This window comes from Haliotis rufescens, unplaced genomic scaffold (genome assembly GCF_023055435.1).
Source record: "Haliotis rufescens isolate VD_foot unplaced genomic scaffold, xgHalRufe1.0.p SCAF_4, whole genome shotgun sequence".
Taxonomy (NCBI): Eukaryota; Metazoa; Mollusca; class Gastropoda; order Lepetellida; family Haliotidae; genus Haliotis; species Haliotis rufescens.
In genome coordinates, this window is record NW_025964112.1 from 57,641,651 (window position 1) to 57,665,269 (window position 23,619).

Here is a 23,619-nt window from a genome sequence, read left to right on the forward strand (position 1 = left end):
AAAAAGCCTCTATCTCAGACGTTAAAAACGAAACAAAACTGCTGACTCTTCAAAGGTCAAATGTGAATGTCAGTTGCAGAGATGTAGTTTAATTACAGGGCATGGGTAACCCAATATTCCTGTGCGGGGTTGCATCTCTGAACTGTTTTGTTTGTTTGTTTGTTGTTGAAAACCGCACTCAGCAATATTCCAGCTATATGACGGCGGTCTGTAAAATAGCCGAGTCTGGACCAGACATTCCAGTGATTGACATCATGAGCATCGATCCACGTAATTGAGATCGATGACATGTATCAACCAATTGATATCCAGGCTATAATAGGTCTTCAACAACCCAGGCTTGCCGTGAACGGTGATATATCCTTGTCGTGAGAGGAGACTAACGTGATCGGGTGGTCAGGCTCGCTGGCTTGGTTGATGCATGTCATCGTATCCCATTTGCGTATGCTCATGATGTCAATCACTGGATTGTCTGGTCCTGACTCGTTTATTTACAGACCGTCATATAGCTAGAATATTGCTCAGTGCGTCGTTAAACAAAAGCAAAACAAACCAAAAGCAATATAAAAACAACTATTTAATTACATTTTTATTAATTGATTGCCTACCTTCCAAGTAGTATCAGCCATGATCAAGAAAAAAGCTAAAACTGTCACACTAAGAAAACAGGTTTCACGTTCTCACCAAGTGTGATAATGGCTTATGATTGCAATGTGAGCTGTGCCGATCCTGTAACGTGACTATCGTCATGTGATGTACGAATGAAAGATTTGTCAAGCACATTTCTGTAATACAATTGTATGTACCATTATTCGTAGAGGTTGGCAAATTATTCCAGCGATATGACGACGATCTGTAAATAATCGAGTCTGGACCAGACAATACAGTGATTGATATCATGAGCATCGATCCACGCATTTTGGATACGATTACATGCATCAACCAAGTCAGCGAGCCTGACCAATTGATCCCGTTAGACGCCTCTTACGACAAGCACAGGTTGGTTAAGACCAATTCTAACCCGGAATCTTGGCGGGACACACTGTTTTAATAACAATATGCGCGTGCTATGTACTGCCGGAACTAGTTTTACCAACAAATATTGAAAACTCTCAACATGGCTGGGCGCATTCGATCACTGAGAGGAGCTGAGAGAGCTTATGCTAATTCGATGACCCCAGCAACCCTAATACATACAGCAAGTAATAAATAAGATACTAAACTCGCTCCCGTGCAATACGAACTTCATGAAACTCGTGAACAGTTCTGGTATTGGATACGCTTTTACTCTTCAGATACCACTATTCACTCGTTTCATAAAATTGGCATTACACGGGAGCTCATTACACGGACATGGTGCTTGCAAATCTAGAAACATAATCGAGGCGAACCTGGATTCGAACCCACAGTCATATGTTTCTTGCGTTGTCCCCAAAGGACTGCACGCCTCAGACGACCAGGCCAGCCCTACCCCATTAAATCTTTATATGTAGTGATGGGATAAAACGTCACCTCTTTTCAGACACAAATATATCAAGGGTCCAATATTTTATAGAATACAAGGGCCGGTTGGATAGCCTGGTCGTTTTAGCGTTCGCTTGTTACGACGAAGACCTGGGTGCGATTCCCCACATGGGTACAATAAGTGAAACCCATGCCTGGTGTCCCCTACCGGGAAGTTGCTGGAACATTGCTAATCATACATTGCTTAAATCATACAAACACGTCCTTCAACTAATGACCCAGTGATGTCCTTCAGTCTAGCAACAACCGTTTACCCTTTAAACATATGTCTCGCCAAAATAATACAATTCCCATTTGCACTCAAGTTATCTTAATTTTTTAAGGATATCACGAGGTTCAAAACATGTGGAGACTCTTTATTGATCAAATGTGATAGCAGATCCTATACTAGCCTACAAATGCGTCTGGGAAAAGACATTTGTGAAATTGATTACGACATAGAGACTGCATGTACACTTTGTTAACAATATCTGCAACTATTGTGACAGGTTCTGGTAAAGTGATGGCAACAGATCCGTTATTGGCATACATTCAATGCACAGGGCACAGCTCACTCACGGCGTGTATATTATGTAAATCATAAATGTGTCAGATATCAAAAGAGCTTAAATAGGTATATAGTTATATTGTTCTACATTGTGAGTTATGTCCAATACTATCAACGCTCGGTGTGATAGCGTCGTCACAGTGAGAGATATGACGTCATAATGGTGATGTCCGGTCTTAAACGAAAGCTTAGCAACGTTTGCTAAGTTTTCTTTAGGAGTTTTCACCTCATGTTAGCTTAAGGTGCGTTCTCACGGTGCGATTTGTAGTAACAGCTTGTAGCTTACGATTTGTAGTGACAATAAAGATCGTAACAACTTTGTTTTTTGTGTAGTTTTTTGAGAAGCATACAACTCGTATATCGCAAGATTCCCATGCATTTCTCGGCAACATGGATTCATCGAGTGATGAAGAGACGCTAGCGTTAATATCCGTCGATCTAACACAGTTACTCAAAAAGAATAAGACGATGTCGTATTGGCCATTCCCGATACACCCACGAGTATTTATTGAAAGGTGGGGATCCTCCGTTTTGTATCCCTTGTCATGAGAGAATCACGGTCAAGCATGTCCTGCGTGGCTGCATTGATTTTGCCATCACAAGGGATCAATATTTCAACGTTTCATCACTTAAGGATCTTTTTAGCTTGAACTCTCATTTACTTCTTGGATTTTTAAAAGAAATTGAATTGTCACATAAATTTTGATTAATATGTTGTGTATATAATATAGTGTTTTTATAATTGGCAGAAGAAATGTGATAACCGAGATTGTTAGTGGCTGTATCCTCGAAGGGGGTTGAAGTAGTGTAAAATTATTGTCCCCCTGAGAGGGTATGTAAGACCACGTCTTTCAAAGTATATTTATTTCGGCCACGTTTTTAATAGTAGTATATATGTTCGTTTAACTTTGGCTAAATTTGTCATAATCGCCAACAGCTGAAGGGATGGTGTAAATCCGGCTGGGGTCCATGCAGGTATCAAAAGTACTGTAAGTTCCCATAGACCCTAGCATGGCGATCTTTAGCCCATTTTTATATTGTATCGTTATTTATAGTGATATCTTTTTGTAGTTGTATGCTAGTTTTAAATATTGATCTGTGATATTCTAGTGATTTTACTGTCCATCGATGACAGATTTTAATTTTGTTAAAATATATGTATTTAAAAATGTATAATTTCTCGTCACGATATGGCCGAAATATTGCCGATGTAACGTAAAGCATTAACTCACTCACTCACAAGAAGAAAAGAAAGCCTTAATCAACTGGATTCTCAGGCGAAATAGGGCTGGTGCGTACAATTCGCTGCTCCGAGAGTTTGAACATGAAGATCCGAGGTCACTGAAGAATGTCCTTCGTATGAACAAGACAAACTTTGACATTTTGTCCGAGAAAGTTTCGCCGTTTATCCAGAAGAAATGTACACCCATGAGAAATAGTATTCCCGCAGGAGAGAAACTGGCACCAACCTTACGATATTTAGCTAGCGGTAAGTCAGGTGGTGTGTAAATGAAGCACAGTTACTGTCGTTTCTTTTCGCGAAGAAAGTAAACTATACTGTGAGGTCCTAATTACGTATGATATTGTCAACAGATATGACAGTTTCCACTTCCGTGTATCGACCACCTTGAACTAAGAAAAGGGCACTCTGTATCAATTATAAGGGGAAATAATCAGTGTATCTTATTGATAGAAGTATCATAAAATCAGTTGCTTTATTGCACATATGGCTTGATAATATTATACTGAGTACAATAAGTGCCTAAGTTATTTCAGCAAAAGTAAACATAAATTGAAATATTTCATAACCAAATGCTTTTTCACCAACCCTTTTTTTCAGTATGTTTATCAATTATCAAAATGTTGATGCAAAGGAAAGAATTTTATCATGGGAATTTCAGTCTTCAATTTTCAGTCTGGCCTTGGCAGGAGACAGTTACAGTTCACTTGACTGTCTGTACCGGGTGCCAAGGAATACAATCTGCAACTTTGTTCCTGAGGTCTGTCAAGCTATCTATGAAGTACTTCGAAAAGACTTTGTGCAGGTACTAAATTGTTTATATATAAATAGGTAATACCTATTAATCAAAAGTGTAAGTAAATATTTCAAATTTGTCGTAAATATTTTTTTATCATGTGAAATTATCTATAACATTACATTTTTGTGATATGACTGGGACCTAATTATGAACATTTAAGTATATTTATACTTTAATATAAGTTTTATCTAAATCAAAATTCAATAAAGATAAAACGGACGAAAATAATATTTGAATTAGTACTTCTTTGATCTTTTCTTCCCCTCTTTCTTTAACTGATGAAAAACACTTTATACATAGCCCAACAAAATAGGTAAAAAACATCGATTTTCAACCAAAAAAGAGAACTGTACAGTTTACAGACATTAATGTACAGGTTTCAGCCTCAGGCTGCCGGGAAATAAAACATTCGCCTGTCTCCCTACAATTAATAATAATCATCAGAAATATGTGCTTATGAACAATTATATCTCTATGAAATCAAACATTCATCAGTTGAATATTCTCCTGTGAGATGTAATATTCAAGTTAGCTAGATCCACAGTAATGTCGGGGGCAAGGGTGGCCCAGTCGTCTAAGGCGCCGCGATTCGCTGTGCAGAGTTGCGTCCCTTGGGCACGCCAGAAACTTATGATTGTGGGTCCGAATCCCGGTTCGCCCCGATTATGTTTCTAGGTTTCTCAGCACCATACCCGTGCTCGTGGGTTTCACCGAAGTGGAAAACGTCTGAGACCTGCATCACTTCGGGCTTTCCTCCCACATTAAGCTGACACGACGCGATATAACTGGAATACTGATAAAAGCGGCGTTAAACCCAACTCACTCACTCACCATTGTAATGTCATAAGACCGTTGCTATTATCTGGCAAATGTGAACTGTTTAGAAATAAATATGTGACAATTTCATGTAATCTTATAGAAAGTTTGGGTGAAATCATAATATTGATATTGTAAAACAATAATACTTACAGACACATTTCAGTGAAAAACTGGACAGACTTCCAAAGATTAAAATCAATAATAGACATATCATAAAGTACTTGTTACATGTTGCAAATATTCAAATATTTAAGCCTCATTTTCAGACTGATATTTATAAATCAATGCCTGGAATTTCTAAATTATCAGTTCTTGTCACGTTTTATCTTCTCAATTTTGAGCTTTATATATGATTAAATGTGTTTAGCAAGAGTCAGATTATGGTAATATTTATTTTCAGGTTCCCACTACTGCACATGACTGGCAGAAAATACAGAACGATTTTATGGCAAAGTGTCAGTTCCCCCACTGCATTAGTGCAATTGATGGGAAGCACATTGCAATTAGGGCCCCAAGCAATTCAAGTTCTGAATTTTACAACAGCCAGTCAGTTCAGTTGTCTTGGCAAGCATTGCTTTACATAACTTTATTAAATTTGTTATTTGATGTGTTGTTTCTTATTTCATATTAGTTTTCAAATTGTCATGTGAACCCAACTAACATATCTAATCAGAATGGATACATATACTATATTATTATTATATAAAAAATAATAATTGCACAACCCACTAAAACTCATCAAAACGCCAACCAGTGTATGGTCACTTTCACTATTTATTTGGCATTTATTCAGATAAATCAAAGCTCAGAAACAGAAAACCATTTAAGTACCTTAAATTTATTATAATTTGTATCATTGGTGCAAAATTTCAAGGCGTATCATAATAACATAATTTTCGCAAGATGAAATAGTGACGTTTTGCTGAGGTGCCGGTTTTAGCTTGCAGATGATATCGATCTATATGCTATGACTCCGACTGCGTGATCTTACTAAACTCACGGCCATAGTAAGTCCGTAGACTGGAAATTTTTGAAGCAACTTGTTCCACTGAAACACAAATTGTCAGACATTTGTAGGGTAAAGGAATTACGGTTGTTAACTACTGCCAAAAATGTGTCATTATAATTATACCCCCCTTTACGAAATAAATCGGGGGTATATAGCGTTCCGTCAGTCCGTCCGAGCTTTTGTACGGCCCATAACTTTTTAACCATGAACCCTAGCTTCACCAAACGTGCTACACACATTTACCACAATGAGTACTTGTACCTCTTGCTAGTTTGAAGATTCTGAATTTTTAATTTTTGCCGTTTCCATGGAAACATTAGAAACTTAAACTTTTAGGGTGGGTGTTTTGTACGGCCCATATATCTTTTTAACTATGCATCCTAGCTTCATCAAGCTTGCTACACACATTTACCACAATGAGGACTTGTGCCTTTTGCTAGTTTGAAGATTCTGAATTGTTTTATTTTGCCGTTTCCATGGAATCATGGTGAAACATAAATTTTGGGTAGAGTTTTTGTACGATCCATGTTTACAATATTATGTATTCTAGCTTCAGCAAACTTGCTACATTAACCACTATGATTGTTTTTTATCTTTTATAACATTCTGAAAGTTTTCTCTTTTGCTGTTTTCATGGAAACATGATGGAATTCAGAAATTTTGATGACTGGTTTTGTATAAAAATCGTTACGATTAGGGTGTTCTGACGTTGCAACTGTGTTGCATGCTACAAGTTGTTACTACAAATCGCACCGTGAGAACAAACCTTTACCAAGTTGCCGTGATCATATGACCTGCGTCACTTCGGGCTTTCCACCCACATTAAGTTGACACCGTGATATAATTCGAAAAATGTGAAAAGCGGCGTTTAACCAATCTCACTCACTCACTCATAACTCATATGCTTTTATTGCCTTCATATGTTCGAGTGAAGTAGTTTGGTTTAAGAAAACTGATTGAGCACATACAGCGCCATATTTTGTTTAAAGTCTGTTGTCGGTGATTCAATAATTCAGATCGACAACCCACACAAAAGACTGAACCCAAACCATGCCGCTTCACTCAATATAGTTGCAAACTCCAAAGAGTTCGCGTTTTATTATCATTTGAAACATCACGCTGTGCATTCTGCTCCAAATTACAATTAGCGCTTTTTTATCTACTCGTGACCTAGCTCTACACGGAAAACACAGTATGTTTATCTCCTAGTCCAGTCACCCATCAATACGTATTATTTCACCGGAATGAGACACACTATACAATTATGGATTCTGTAAAAACATTGACCTTATAAATAGATAAGATGGACAACCGAAGTTCTTCAACGAGACACACTTTATTACTCCAAAATGAAATGCTGAAAGGCTTCTGGTCTTTAAGACAAAAACGTCAGTTCATCCCCAACGTGGTAAAGAGCGATATCACACGACACGTAAATTGTCACTGTGAACAAAAGTACATACTTTTTAGACCAAACTTGAGAAAAGAGATTCGAAGTCGTGGCAGAAACGATCAGTTAATCCATAAAACGTACACCTATCATTGGCAGCATAGGACATGTGTGCAATTCCGGATTTAGAAATATTTACAGTATGACAGTTTTCACAAAGATATATTATTATTAAACAGTTAAAGAAATATGGGTTTTCATGATGACTCCACTGTAGCAAATAACCATTTTGACAATTGTTGATGTTGGAGTAAAAAATATGTTTGAATTGACTGAAGGCTGTTTAATGGATGTTGGTTTGTTTGTTGTTTTACGCAGTAATACTCAAGCTATATCACGGCGGTCTGTAAATAATCGAGTCTGGACCAGCTCGAATATTGCTGAGTGCGGCGTTAAACAACAAACAAACAAACAACGTCAATGTATTGAGTCTTCCGCTATCCCAAAGACGTCTACACAGCCATGGTAACAAAAAAGGACGAAGGCTAAATGATACCATTCGTTTGGAAGATTTGTGGCCTCTCCTTCAGGAACCAGTGTGACTGCACAAAGTAAGAACACGATTTTACTCTGTCATTGAAAGAAGTTAAACTACTCCGGCAACTTTTGCCGATGGGTGGATCAACAAACCGGAAAAGCCTACAATATCGACTGGAGGGTGTAGTTTCTGCTCATGCTTTGACTCCACTAAATCAGACAGAGACCGCATGTTCTTGAATTTGCAATTTGCAAACAAGGGAATTGATGCCTTAAATTTAAGTTACATTCTCAGACAAAAATCAGTGTCCTAAAATGTGCCACAATGGTTCAAATTTCAGGAACCACCAACATTTCCTTTTACCTATACGAACACCATTTCATCCAGGTTGTTAAATCATAGGAAAGTGTTGCAGAACGTGGACTTGGCTGCTCGTGATTCCACTACTTGTGGCTGCCAAGACTCATCATACTGCTACAAACCTGTAGGTAAAATAATCACTTGTGACTTCTCCATTATTGACAATAACAATCGTCGTCAGTTATTAAAATATGGACCAAAATATCGTGAGCAGCCACCTACCAATTAGGATCACCACAAGTGACATATCAATTAATGCCACATATAAGCCAGTTAAAGTGAGAAAGAAATCTGCCAAAACGATAAATCAGTACCATCATTCTCTTACCTGTAGACATGTCCATTCCTTTTTTGTACTGGTTTCCAGAGCTCCATAAAAATCTGTACGGAGAGATATATTGCTGGGTCCAGCAAATGTAACACCAAATCGAGGTCACAAAGAGTTAGCACAATCCCTAATATTATCAAGCAAGGGTGTACTTTATTTTCACAGAAAGTATTTGAGACAAGTGGAATTAATTCCATGTTGGTTCCCAAAAACTCAAATGATTTGCTTGCCTTTTTGCAATCTCAAAAACGAGACAGGTTCTACTCTGTCAAAATATTTCATTTGTCAACCTTTTTACCCAAACTAGGTCGTATGAATACTGATTATGCATAATCCAAAAGCAGGAATTGACGTAAACCACAATCCACACAAAATAGTGATATTGCGATAATATAGTGTTGCCCGCCCTTGAGTCGTCAGTGGCAGGTACCTTGTTTACCGAACTCAGTAAAGAAATCAGCATCGATCAATCCAAATTGATGTGTCATAGAAGTTGAATAAAGAACAAGAAACATTTTGCGTACGACATAATTAATGTGTTATTAAGCAATCGCCATTAAGATCAATAAATATTATAATTTTACTACCTTGATAATATAGCGTACCATGCTACAACATAAAGTAGAATGCCTACGAGAAGAAAACAGTCACACTATGTCAATTGCTATATAATGTAGGATGCCTACGAGTATAGAACAATTCAAAAATATCAAGTACTACAAGAAAATAGGATGCTTAGGAGAATAAAACTGTCACACCCTGTCAACTAAAACATAATGTAATCAGTAAGTTTTGGACATAAACACAAATTGAAAGACCCGTTTAAAGGGCATTTCTGACGATTTATAACGTTTTTTCTTAGTAACACCATTGTGACATATACGCCAAACTTTGATTCGTTTGTTGTTAGTTGCTTAACACCGCACTCGGCAATATTACGGCGGTCTATAAATAAGCGAGTCTGGACCGGACAATCCAGTGATTGACACCATGAGCATCGATTCACGCAATTGGGATACGATGACATGCATCAACTAAGTCAGCGAGCCTGATCACCCGATCCCGTTAGTCGCCTCTTGCGACAAGCATAGTCGCCTTTTACGGCAAGCATGGGTTGCTGAAGACCTATTCTACCACGGATCTTCTTTGATTGGTAGATATCCAGGGCGAATACATGATATATATTGGATGTGAGTATATAAGCTGAAATTAGCTTACAAACATACTCAGTCTGGGTTTCAATGTACATAGATTACTCGTAAACTTGCCACAAACACTGTATGTAAATAGTGTGGTAACCAAAACTCTGCCCTGAAATGCAGTGACATGACTGCAACATACTATATCAACATGTCCAGCAACAATGATGTAAACGTTTTTTAAACATAAGCTTCGTCGACCGTCACATCAGCTATTAGCCAAAGGTCGTTATTGTAATTTGAAACCTCTGATCAATCAGATTCGAGAATTCTTCAGATTTATTGACGTATTTAGATTTATCAATGTAAATAGATATTTATTTTTAAAAAACCCAGAATTATTAAAACTGTATTTATTGTTTTAATGTTTACTCTGTCGCCACTGCCATTGGCTAACTATGGGACTGCATAAGCCACTTTTTGTAAAATACATTTATATCAAATAATTGACGTACTATTTAAGGTTTCCATGACGAAAGATTCGACTCCGCTAAAAGCAGTTGTTATTTTAACTCTTCATATTGGTGTTACTGTTTTGATGAACTAAAATGAGAGGGGTAATCGATACGTTCTGAGCCTCACATAGACAGACTTGGCCTGAAGATATTAAAATGATTTATTATCTTCATAATCCCCTTCCACGTTGAAACTCTTGCCAACTATTTTGGAAAGTTTTTGTCCCAGTTTCGTAATATATTCTTCTCGTGGCTGTTCAAAATGTTTTCCACAGCTGCTATACTAATTAGAGTCGAAATAGGTTCTGGCTAGAGCTGTCTTCATTTTGGGAACAAATTGAAGTCTGACGGAACCAGATCCGGAGGATAAGGTTGGTCTAGAATGAGTTCAAAGTCATACTCTTTGATTGTAGTCATGAAAATGACTTGCGCATTGTCCTGGTGGAAGAGCACACCTATTCTCAGCTTCTCAATTTCATCCCGTAATTGCCTAAAATGTGCAGCATAATATGTTCCATTTATTGTCAGGCCTTTTGAAAGATAGTCCACCATGATGCAACCCCTCGGCATCCCAGTACACGAAGGCCATAATCTTTCCAGCCGATTGTGGTGGTGGTGATGTCAAATGCTTCCACTGTTTTGATTATTGTTAGGACTCATCCATTGTCACAAATCGTTGCAAGAACGTTTCTGGATCAGCTTCAAAATGAGCTAAGGCATCACGAGACATGGTTTATTGTTGATCAGATGTCTGAAACTTTAGAATCCAACGAGTTGATACTTTCTTCATACTTGCCGTAAAAGGCGACTATGCTTGTCGTAAAAGGCGACTAACGGGATCGGGTGGTCAGGCTCGCTGACTTGGTTGATACATGTAATCGATCCCAATTGCGTGGATCGATGCGCATGATGTCAATCACTGGATTGTCTTGTTACATACTCGATTATTTTACAGACCGCCGTCATATAGTGCGTCATATAGTGCGGCGTTAAACAACAAACAAAAACAAACAAACAAAATCATTGCTGAAGTTTCTGTGATAATGGAAGGTACTATCCTCCTGGGAAATACCTACTGTACAAGCATATATGACGCTCAGTCATTCACCAGTCGAACATCTAATATCGAGGATTCTCTGGATCATTTCTGAAGTTGCTGGCGTCGCCGGCTTCAACGAAATGAAAGACTGTCATGGGTTGGCTAATTATGGTTCACACATTCTATCATAAATCATACTAACCTCCGAATGCAAAATTTTCCCGTGGGGAATAACTTCATATGACGTGACCCGTAATGGGATGTCCTCAGATCTTTGTTTAGCGGCAGCGAGAACTAAGATCTGATTTTAATGAGATTGAGAGAATGCTAAGGCTACGCGGGCCCTGTTACCAGATAACATCGCAAACCCTTAAGGTTGACATTTTAGGCTAGGCTGAGACGGAAACTCTAGGGTTCCTTGAACAAGTAGTTTAAAGCATACGGATCTACGAAGAAGGTTATGGCCACCTTCTCTTGGCACAGCAAACAATGAATGTTGACTAGCATGTCAACGTTTTGAGAGGGTTGCGAAAGTCTGTCAATGAATATTGTCGCGTCAAACTTCGACGCTGTGTTTTTCACCATCAGGACAATGTTCCGGTTCACACCAGTCATGGTGCCATGACTGCTGGATAGGAGTCTCTACGTCATCCAACTTGGTCACCAGACCTGTTCCCAAGTGATACAACTGTTTTCAAACAAATAATTATCGAGGACAAAGAATTGATAGCTGATGTAGAGGGCTGTGTGTCCTTCTACAAAACAGACAATGACTGACAATGAGATTTGGTAGTACCAGACAAGTGTATTGTGTTTGCTGAAAAATAATACAAGTTTTATTTCATTTCTATGCATGCGAGGCTCAAAACGTTTTAATATACCTAGTAACTCTTCGTCTGAAGAATATAGAAGTACGTGCCAAAATAACCTCTCTTTACATCGTAACGGTCATATATATTAAATACAGCCAAGAAGCAGTCTAGACGAAAGATTTTCATAACTATTGATGTAAGTATTAATAAAGGTCGCAGTAAGAAAAAAAATATTATTTTAATCGATGTACATTCAAATCTTTCATATGGCGTGATACACTATGTAAATAATTAAATAGTTTAAGTGATATAAAATACAATTTTCGTCAATACTCATGGAAATGTGATCGTGCACCTTCATGCCACAAGCCAAATACAGCAAGATTAAATCAACCTAACCTTATCCTCATGTGCTCAATATGTACCGTCGCAAGAATCCTCCATACTGCGATAAAGTGGGCAATTCGCAACGAAGAAGGCTTGACAAGCTATCTGTCATCACTAACATTTGTGAAAGTTTCTTCGGGGAGATGCCATGTCAAGCAAGAGTAACGTCGAAATAAATAAGCTGACCATTTCTTGCATGTGAAAAAGAATCTTGAGCGATAGCCATCGCAGACAATATTACAACTAAGAGTTGAAATGGACGACCTGTCGATTTGCCTTAGCACTCCCAGTGTTCATGAATAAAAAATACGCAAGAGCACACAAAGGTTAAACAGACCTGTGTGAATACGAAACGCGGGAAAATTACATTCAAGCAACCTCATAGGTCACATCTGTGAATGGTCGAATTTTGGTGTAATGAAGAAGGTCAATGTTTCAACGATACACAATTTCTTTAATACAATTGAGGCGACGTTTCGGTTTAGATTCTGACACTTTACAGAGCAAGGTGAGATACATGTGAATTGTTGATATATGTTGTTTAGTTTGTAGTGTCAGTTGTTTAACGCCGCACGCAGCAATATTCCAGCTATATGTCTGTAAATAATCGAGTTTGGACCAGACAATCCAGAGATTGACATCATGAGCATCGATAAACGCAACTCGGATACGATGACATGCATCAACCAAGTCAGCGAGTCTGACCATCCGATCCGTTCGTCGCCTTTTACGATAAGCTTGGGTTGCTGAAGACCTGCATCCGAATTAAAGACTGAGTACACTCTCATACTTAACAGAACAGGTATTGACATTGAATGTCTTGTTTGTGCAAATTGTTTGAGAAGCTGCTTATACCGGTTTGACAGAACTGCTTACTCTTTTCACGAACGCATAACATCATCACGGATTTCCAGTGATCCATTCATATAATTTACACCACCATTTTGCCTTTTAAGCCCAATGGAATCTGTTTCGTCGGACAATCGACACTTGTTAGTCTCCTACGTTGACGTTCAATATTTATATCATAAAAGACCTTAGTTGAATTACACATAGGGCAATGTCAGTATATCAAAGGAATGAGTGACAGTGACATGTATGCTCTAGACGCATTTATTCGAGTGTGTGCTATCTTCATCATCGGGAATGCATGGAAGATGATTCAACTGTATCAAAGGATACAATTCTTTCCGGACTGAACATGTCCATGTAACACTAAATATAATCAATATACTCTTTACTCTTTGTGTGATCCAAAGTTTTTAAGATAATAAAGTGTGGCACTTTTTGGGATGGTTTCTGTTAAACAAGATTACGTGTATGTCTTCATTGACAGTCAATATAGTTCCCAGACAAAATCTGCCAGTACAGGTAGACCAATTTGATTAAATATGAGATAAAGTGGATGCTAGCCAAACGTTTTTTTGTAAGTGTAGGTGTGAACGTGCTTATGAAATAGCCTGAAAGTCGAAATCGTAGAAAGGACTGCTTTCAGCAGAGATTTCTTATGATTATTGAAATGGTTATGCGGCTTTTATTTACTGACTTGGTTAATGCATGCCATCGATCCAAATTGCGTGGATCGATGCTCATGATATTAATCACTGGATTGTCTGGTCCAGAGTCGATTATTTTCAGACCGCCGTCATATAGCTGGAATGTTGTTGAGTGCGGAGTTAAACAACCAACCAACGGGGTGTTTACCAAATATTCGAGTCTGGACCAGACAATCCAGTGTTTAAAATATCATGAGCAACGATACAAGCAATTGGGATCCTGTTAGTCGCCTCTTACGACAAGCATAGTCATCTTTTACGGCAAGCATGGGTTGCTGAAGACCTATTCTATTCTAGCCCGAATCTTCACGAGTGACTCTTTAAATATGCCATAAGAGCATGCCCTCCGTCATGTGTAATATAGCACTATATAATTGGGGTTATTATTTTTATTACTTCTTATTTCTACTGCATACAGTGAGTTAAGATTTTAAGTCAGATCGGCAAAATTTCAGCCATATCCTACTGCATACAGCATTGGTTCCATATTTGATATGATCATGACGAATAATGTACGGAAAGGCTATCAAGGGTGCCATAAATATCGTTCTGTTTTTGACAAGAAAGATCGTAATGTATGACGAAGAACTGGTCTTAGAGTAATAAATGATTTTGTAAGATTAGAACTTCATAATATGTTGCTGAATAGAATAACAATCGTAAAGTAAAGAAGGTGTAATTAAATTCGATCAAAAAACTATACAAGACACACACGTAAAGAGCGATTGTAGAAGGAAGTGCAAACAATAGACCAAACTGAAGTCCTTGGCTTGAATAGTGTTTGAATACGGTGATGTCCCGTACCCTGTGAAACTGAAATGTATTTTGTGTGTGTCATTCATTCATTCATCCTTCATTCATACGCCTCGATTCACCTTCTTCTCCTCATTCATATGATGAGTGAGTTGGATATTTGAGGGTTTTTTGAGTAACATGCCGTGTCATTTCAATGTGTAGGGAAAGTTTAACGTGACGTTTCCGTATTTAGCGAAACTGGAGAAAAGATGCAGTACTATCAAACAAGATATGAATTAACGCAAGTATGGGAGACAAACCAACAACCAACGGATACCAGTATGGTTTGGTTTGGTTTGGTGTTTTACGCCGCACTCAGCAATATTCCAGCTATATATGACGGCGGTCTACGTGTGAATAATCGAGCCTGGACCAGACAATCCAGTGATTTACATCATGAGCATCGTTCCACGTAATTGGGATCGATGACATGCAGCCAACAAGTCAGCCAGCCTGACCACCTTTTACGACAAGCATGTCACCTTTTACGGCAAGCATGGGTTGCTGAAGACTATAATTCTACCCTGGAAGGATACCAGTAGCGAAGAGATGCGACTGAGGATACGAGGGCTAACTTGGTCCTCAATGTATTAAACAAATATTGAATGTGTAAAAATAATGCATTAAACATGAATTGGCTTTGACGCTGTACCATACATGTGTTGTGTAACTCCATCCATGTATCTTTTTCTTCCACTCCTTTATCTTCGACAGTACCGTTGTTCCTGTTTTGACGTTACCATAAGTGTGAGTACATGGCTGGCTGTATTAATCAATCACTGGATTGTCTGGTCCAGACTCGATTATTTACAGACCGCCGTCATATAGCTGGAATATTGCGGAGTGCGGCGTTAAACCTAAAAACAAAACAAAAAACCCATGGCTGTATTCAATGCCAATTCATCAGGGATATTCATACTCATATTTGTGTCACAAGACTCTGAACAACCAAAATGGAAGCGACAGATCACGAAAACAGCAATACTCTCGGAGGGAATTGAGACCATAACGCGCAACACTTTCAGCAGACTCATCCGGCTTACGGAGAATACTAAGGATATATATTCTGCGACTCGCTTCAGCACTACGTCTCAGATAAGACATGGGTATTAAAAGGAGTAGGATGAATTATTTTCTTCACGGATGTTGAATAAACAAATCGCTATGATGACTCATCTACACAACATTAATAAATTACTTCCAAAAAGACCTTTATCTTGACCTCTTAATCACGAGGACATGTCTATTCCTCATATAGCTTGAATATTGCTGAGTGCGGCGTTAAACAACAAACAAACAAACATTATCGATAACAGATATAATTCAATAATGGTCAAATAGCAAATTATTTCCAGCGTGTCAGCTTAAAGTGGGAGGAAAGCCCGAAGTGATGCAGGTCACAGACGTTTACCACTTCAGCACGGGTATGGTGCTAAAACATAATCGGGGCGAACCGGGATTCGAACCAACAATCATAGGTTTCTGGTGTGCCCTAGGGACGCAACTCTGCACAGCGAATCGCGGCGCCTTCGACGACTGGGCCGTGACCCCCATAATAAGAAGACAAGCGTATAGTTGACAAAGTCATCTATACCCCCCGCCCATTTTAACACGTTATGGTCCCAAACCAGGTAACTGACCCAACATTTCTCTTAGCCAATGTCAAAATAGCTGCAATGGAAATTCTAAAATAAACATTTCTAAAACACATTTAACACTCCTTAATATCAAATGGGACTAGTTCAGTATGCGCTTTATATAAAGACATGCAATGTTTGGCAAGGAAATATTTAACAGTTTATTTGTTATACTCCATAAGTGAACCCACCCTATATTAAAACTTAAGTCCAACTTATTGCCATGGAAACGTGAAAAATAAAATTTTCTAAACTTCATAAATAGCAAGAGGCACCAGTCCAGTATGTGTCTGGTAAACATGCAAAGTTTTTTGTTGCAAAGTATTGAATGGGTTTTGAGTTATGCTCCGGAAACAAACTCTACCCTATAGAACCTAAGTCCAACTTGTTGCAATGGAAATGTAAAGAATAAAAATTTATAAAATTCCTAAATAGCAAAAGGCACCAGTTCAGTATGTGCCTAGTAGACATGCAAAGTTTTAAAAGAAAGTATTTAACAGTTTTTGAGTTATGCTCCAGAAACGAACACCACCCTTATAGAACCTCCAGAAACGAACACCACCCTTATAGAACCTAAGTCCAACTTGTGGCCATGGAAACGTAAAACATAAAAATTTATGAAACTCCTAAATAGCAAAAGGCACCAGTTCAGTATGTGTCTGGTAAACATGCAAAGTTTTGTAAGAAATTATTTGACGGTTTTTGAGTTACGCTCCGGAAACGAACAGCACCCTTATAGAACCTAAGTCCAACTTGTTGCCATGGAAACGTAAAAAATAAAAAAATAAAAAAATCCTAAATAGCAAAAGGCACCAGTTCAGTATGTGCCTAGTAGACATGCAAAGTTTCGTAGAGAAATATTTAACGGTTTCTGAGTTATGCTCCGGAAATGATTTCGGGACGCACACACACACACACACACACACACACACACGAAACCCATTTCTATATCCCCCGCCAACTTCGTTGGGGCAGGGGATAAAAACAACATTACCACTATCCCCCGCGTTGGGGACATTCGAATTTTGTTTGTTCATATAGTAGTGAAAATACACTGTGAACAGATTCCTATAAAGCGTTAAGAAGACATAACCACTTAGGTCACTTTCAGTCATCAGATAAAATATGATTAAATGTGAATTTAAAACACACAAAAGGACCATTCTCTAGAAAAAAAATAACTCATGGCACCAATTCTCGAACTCAGGTTTGATAAGTATCTCTTAGATAAGCTGGCTTCAGTAGTTCTGAGTAAACGTGTGCCCACTGCAGATACTAAGCACTTCGTAAAATAGCATTAATCAAGGACGTTAATTGTATATGTTCAAAATTTAAAAACGAGAAGCAAGGGAAGTAACTCTGAAAAGAAATTTACGGGACCAATTTTCGACCTCCGTCTCCACAAGTAGCTTAGATAAACTTGCAAACTTTCGTTCATGTAACGTCAGTATTTTCTCAGAAAACTTGTCTCCATTGCAGACACCATGCACGAAGTTGAAAATCATGGGGTAAGGGCAATAACCATAATTTAAGACACCAATTTTCCACCAATTTAAGTGACCAGTGATATCAGTGTGTACAATTTCATTTCTCTAACTTAAATAGTGTTTGAGAAAATATGTCCCCGTTGAGAAGCAGACGGGCGGACGGACGGATGGATGAATTCCGTTCCTATAGTTCTGTTTGTTCTTTAACGCCGCACACAGCAATATTCCAGCTATACACAGTAAAAAAAAGTGTTGCACCCCCTATACTTTTTCATGGAGGGGTGTTTTGAAAGGGTGTAAAGATAACCGAATTAATATTATAACCAGGATTTCGTGTATACCAACAAACCAGTGTATTGTCTATACAATGAACTTAAATGGGGTATTCCATGACCTTATGGCATGTAATAATCTCATGCTGAACTTTTACGAAAAATGAACGAACAACGAAGACGCATTAAGTATGGTGACATCTCAATAATTTTTAGTGACCAAATTCATCCAATAGGATAAGAATGTCATATGGAGATTTGACGAACACAGTAAGTCAATATCGAGAACTTCCACCAAGCACTTGGATCACAGCTTGAAGTCTTCGTCTCATACTCCTCACCAGACGTTGGAATCGCTCCATGGGCAGCTGCTGCCACTCCTCGTGTAATGCTGCTTCCAATTCACGCAAGTTCTGTGGAGGAGGGTCCCGACGATAAATCAGGCGTCCCAAAATGTCCCATACATGTTCCAGAGGATTCAGATCTGGACTCATTGCTGGCCATGGAATCTGCGTCAGAGCATTATTGTGGATAACCTGGGTCACAGCTCGTGAACGATGTGGTCTGGCATTGTCATCCATGAATATCGGTCTGGTGGCCAGTGGATGATTGTCAAAATGGGGCACCACAACTGGATTCAGCACCTCTTGGATGTAGCGCTCCCCTGTCAAGTTGCCTCGTATGGTCACTAAATCAAGCTTACAATCAAATGAGAAGCATCCCCAGACCATAACAGATCCACCTCCATATGGTACAGTTGGCATGATGTTTCTTGCAGTATAAGCTGTTCCAGGACGCCTCCATACTCTCACTCTGCCATCCACAACATGCAGAAGGAACCTGCTTTCGTCCGACCAGTGGACTCTTCTCCAGGACCTCAAGTTCCAGTTCTGTCTCAGTCTACACCAGGCTAGACGTAGTCGTTTGTGGTTGTCTGTGAGTTTAGGTCGCTTGATAACCCTTCTGGACTTCAACCCTGCAGCTTTAAGACGATTTCTCACGGTCTGGGTACTGAACTGTTGACGAGGAAGCCAAAGACGTTTCAAGGTTGTGCTTGTAGCAAATGGATGACGCCTTACCACCCTCAACAACGCTCTGTCATCTCTAACTGTGGTCTTACGTGGTCTGCGATTCCTTACATCATTAGTTTGTGCGTGTTTTCTGACCAAACGGCTTATTGTTGAGTAGTGATGTCCGGTTCTTCTGCCAATCTCCTTGAACGAAAGACCTGCTCCATGAAGGCCAATAATCTGCCACTTGACTGCTTCTGACAATCGTCTACCCGGCATTGTGGGTTACAATAAACTGGGCTGTCAGAGAACATCTTTTATAGGCGATGTTGAGCTTAAGAAGATACTGCAATCTGCAAATGTCATGCACCATGCAATTCACGTGCTGATTGCTACGTTTTGGTGATCATCTTCCCTCCGAAAACATTACACATTTAACATCAGATCCCCAAGGAATACCTACCATTAAAACCAGAGTCGGGCGTTTTAAATGTTGTGATGTATCAAACGTATTAATGTGGGGGTGCAACACTTTTTTTACTGTGTATATATGAAGATTGTCTGTAAATAATCAAGTCCGGACCAGACAATCCAGTGATTCACATCACCAGCATCGATCCACGCAATTGGGATATGATGACATGCATCAAACTAAATCAGCGAGCCTGACCACCCGATCTCGTTGGTCGCCTCTCACGACAAGCATAGTCGCCTTTTACGGCAAACATTGGTTGCTGAAGACCTATCTACCCCGGATCTTCACGGGTACCGTTCCTTTATCCCCCGCCCAGCCCCGCCCATTACCAAAACCATGGCTCTGTATCCTTCATCAAATAGATACGGAAGTACTCTGTACCCTTCATCAAATAGACACATTGTGATACGGAAGCAGCAAGCGTTGTAGTCCAAGCTATTCGTAACATGACTGGTCGTCCCTGTAAATAATGATTTGTTTGGTCCAAGTTTGACTATGTACAGGATATCATGATTTACTTAGAATATTGCTGACTATGCCGAAAAAAAACAGAAAAGAAGTGTAAAAAACTCCCAGCATCAATTGTCTTGCTGGGATCCCAGGTCAGGAAAGGTCCCAAGCAACCATGCCCATCGTATGAGGTAACTAAATTAGACGATTGTCAGGCTCATTGTCTTGACGGCGAAGATAGGCCATTATATCAATCGCTCGATTGTTTTGTCTTGCCTAGATTTTTTTACAGGCCACTTAAAAGATCTGGTCTAATGAAAAGCTTTATCCAAGTTCATTGTCGTCCTGGAACTGGTGTTTAAAACTCAAGTAATACTTTCATACAAAGATATGTTAAATATGTTGAAACGGATTCTTTACGTTTGAGTAGTCCAGTTAGAAGAAGCTCCTTGAAGAATGTTTAAACTAAACCCGTTCCGCTGAGGTCGTTATATTGTACTTTTCAATCTGGCAAGAACTGCTAACCTATTAATATATACATTGCCTCAATACATATTTCACGTGTGAGGAGGACCTTCATAACGATACACGATAGTAGCAGGGATTATTTAATATTAAATGACATCAAGCACATTTTATTTCGCTCACGTTGTCAAGGCTATCACGAGTTTCAAAACACGTGGATAGGTTTTATTGATCAAATGTGAAGGTAGATCCTTTACCCTTGTAATTGGTCTGGGAATAGACATTTGTTTCATCAGCGCCAGAACTGCGACTTACAGGCTGCATTTTCACTTCTTATGTTCACTCTGTTTGCAACCATTTGTCACTGATTAACTAAAAGTGTTGACAGCAGATCCGGTATCGACATACAGACAGTGTACATGAGAAAACTCTTTCGGCAGGCATGTAACCGAATAAGTCCGATAACACCTCGTCGTAAGAACTGTCTGACACGGGATGGGATCTTATATTGTTCAATGGGGTGATATCCCACAGGCCCCTGAAGCAGGATAGTGATATAACTGAAACACTGGACCCATATATATAAATAGACAAGGTACGTCACTCGCCATCTTGGCCGAAGTGGAAATCGGCTGTATCGTTTAAATTAAATGGAAATGTGTCCATGTCATGTTCACAATACCTCCACACCTCCCTCAGAGCGCTCGAGGCCATTGAGCGCGGAGATTTTTGTATACTTCCGTGACCCACAGCCGCGACTGCGCCAATGTGTCGATAAAATCGCCCGATATAGGTAATAAATTGCAAAAAATAAAGGTTTGTGGCATGCAGGTCGTATTTGGAGGGAAGTGTGGAGGTATTGTGAACATGACATGCACACATTTCCATTTAATTTAAACGATACAGCCGATTTCCACTTCGGCCAAGATGGCGAGTGACGTACCTTGTCTATTTATATATATGGGTCCAGTGTTTCAGTTATATCACTATCCTGCTTCAGGGGCCTGTGGGATATCCCTACAGTGTGGGTCGTTGCTCATGCAATCAACCGCTTGTTGTCAAGACCAGCATTGATAATGCATCCACTGTAGCTGCAATACATCCACTGTAGCTGCAATACATCCACTGTAGCTGCAATACATCCACTGTAGCTGCAATACATCCACTGTAGCTGCAATGCATCCACTGTAGCTACAATACATCCACTGTAGCTGCAATACATCCACTGTAGCTGCAATAATCACGATAAAGCATCCAACTTCCATACTTGTCTACTGTAAGCGTGTGAGTTTAAACGCGGCTTTGAGTTTTGTTTGTTTGTTGTTTAACGCCGCACTCCGCAATATTCCAGCTATAATGGCGGTGGGTGAGATGAGGTTAAATGGGGTTTAACGTCGCGTCCAAGATTATTGCACTTATATAGCGACGTGCATGCGTGTAACAGTTTTTGAGAGTGTAAAATATTTGTGGGCTCTTTGATGCCAAATGGCAATCATGCGTCAACCATGAATGTTGGTTTGTGTGATTCCTTGACCAACCACCTTAAGCCAGTTGTGTTGTAGCATCTTGGATGTATAGGTACCATATGATAGGCATGTTAAGGTCTACTTTTGCCATGTAACCACCTTTAGGCAGAAGTTTCAAGGCATCGTGAACTGTCTCATAGGCAAAATGTTTTGTTGTTGCACAAGAATTTACCCCCCAAACCCACTGGTCTGCTGCAGTCCTGGATAAGACGCACCTTGCGATTGGACTCAGGGATTGCGCTAATGCTACTCACATTTACAGGTTTCACTAACTAAATAATTTCCATAATCAATTTCCTCAAGAGTTTATTCCTCTACTAAATGTCTAACGTCTACATTTGTTGCAAACTTATAGTTCCTTCCATGCACCTGTTTCAGTTCTACATTTTTGTCTAAATCATCTTTGATTTCTTTTTCCCATGATATTATCCTCAAGGGGACTAGTAACACAGTCATTGTTAGTTGGAACGAAAACGAGGCCTATCTTTGCGCTCAAACTGAGGATGTTTCCACTTGCATCCAATCACTTTGCATGTGTGGGAGTATTTGCAGTTGATAATTGATGTAGATTGGTTTTCCTCCCTGTAAAGGGGCTGCTGACTTCGGTATCTTGTGCTGATAGTTTAACACAAGCTTCTTCTCCAGGTAGAAAAAAAATGTCATAAAAGGAAACATTGTATAACTTAATCTCGTCAGTTCCGACTCTACCCTCATCAAGAAGTTTGTGCAAGATACGAGCGTTAGCAGAAACAGGGCCTCTCACTTTGAGTTTTCCGGTTGTCCAACAAGGTTTCAGGCTCTTTCAAGTAATATTTTAAATGTACATCAGACAGAGATTTCAACAAGTCGTTTAATTCACTATCCTTTGCCAATTCCTTGTCGGTCAAGCCTTGGATAGTTGGTTGGTTGGTTTGTTGTTTAACGCCGCACTCAGCAATATTGCAGCTATATGACGGCGGTCTATAAATAATCCAGTCTGGACCAGACAATCCAGTGATTAATATCATGAGCATCGATCCACGCAATTGGGATCGATGACATGTATCAACCAAGTCAGCGAGCCTGACCACCCGATCCCGTTAGTCGCCTTTTACGACAAGCATAGTCGCCTTTTACGGCAAGTTAATCACTGGTATTAATCTCTGGATTGTCAGGTCCAGACTCGATTATTTACAGACCGCCGTCATATAGCTGGAATATTGCTGAGTGCAGCGTTAAACAACAAACCAACCAACCATTTTAAGTATCAAAAAGTACATCAACGTGCACAATCTTGAAATGATTGCAGGAGGAAGACCGGTCGAAGTCAAACTGACAGCTGTTTCTGAGGCAGTCTGTGATTATTCTTGGACAATCAAATGTCAGTATAAGTGGAATCGATAGGAGCTTTGATTCAAACCACAGGCCCCTGAAGCAGGATAGTTATATAACTGAAACACTGGACCCATATATATAAATAGACAAGGTACGTCACTCGCCATCTTGGCCGAAGTGGAAATC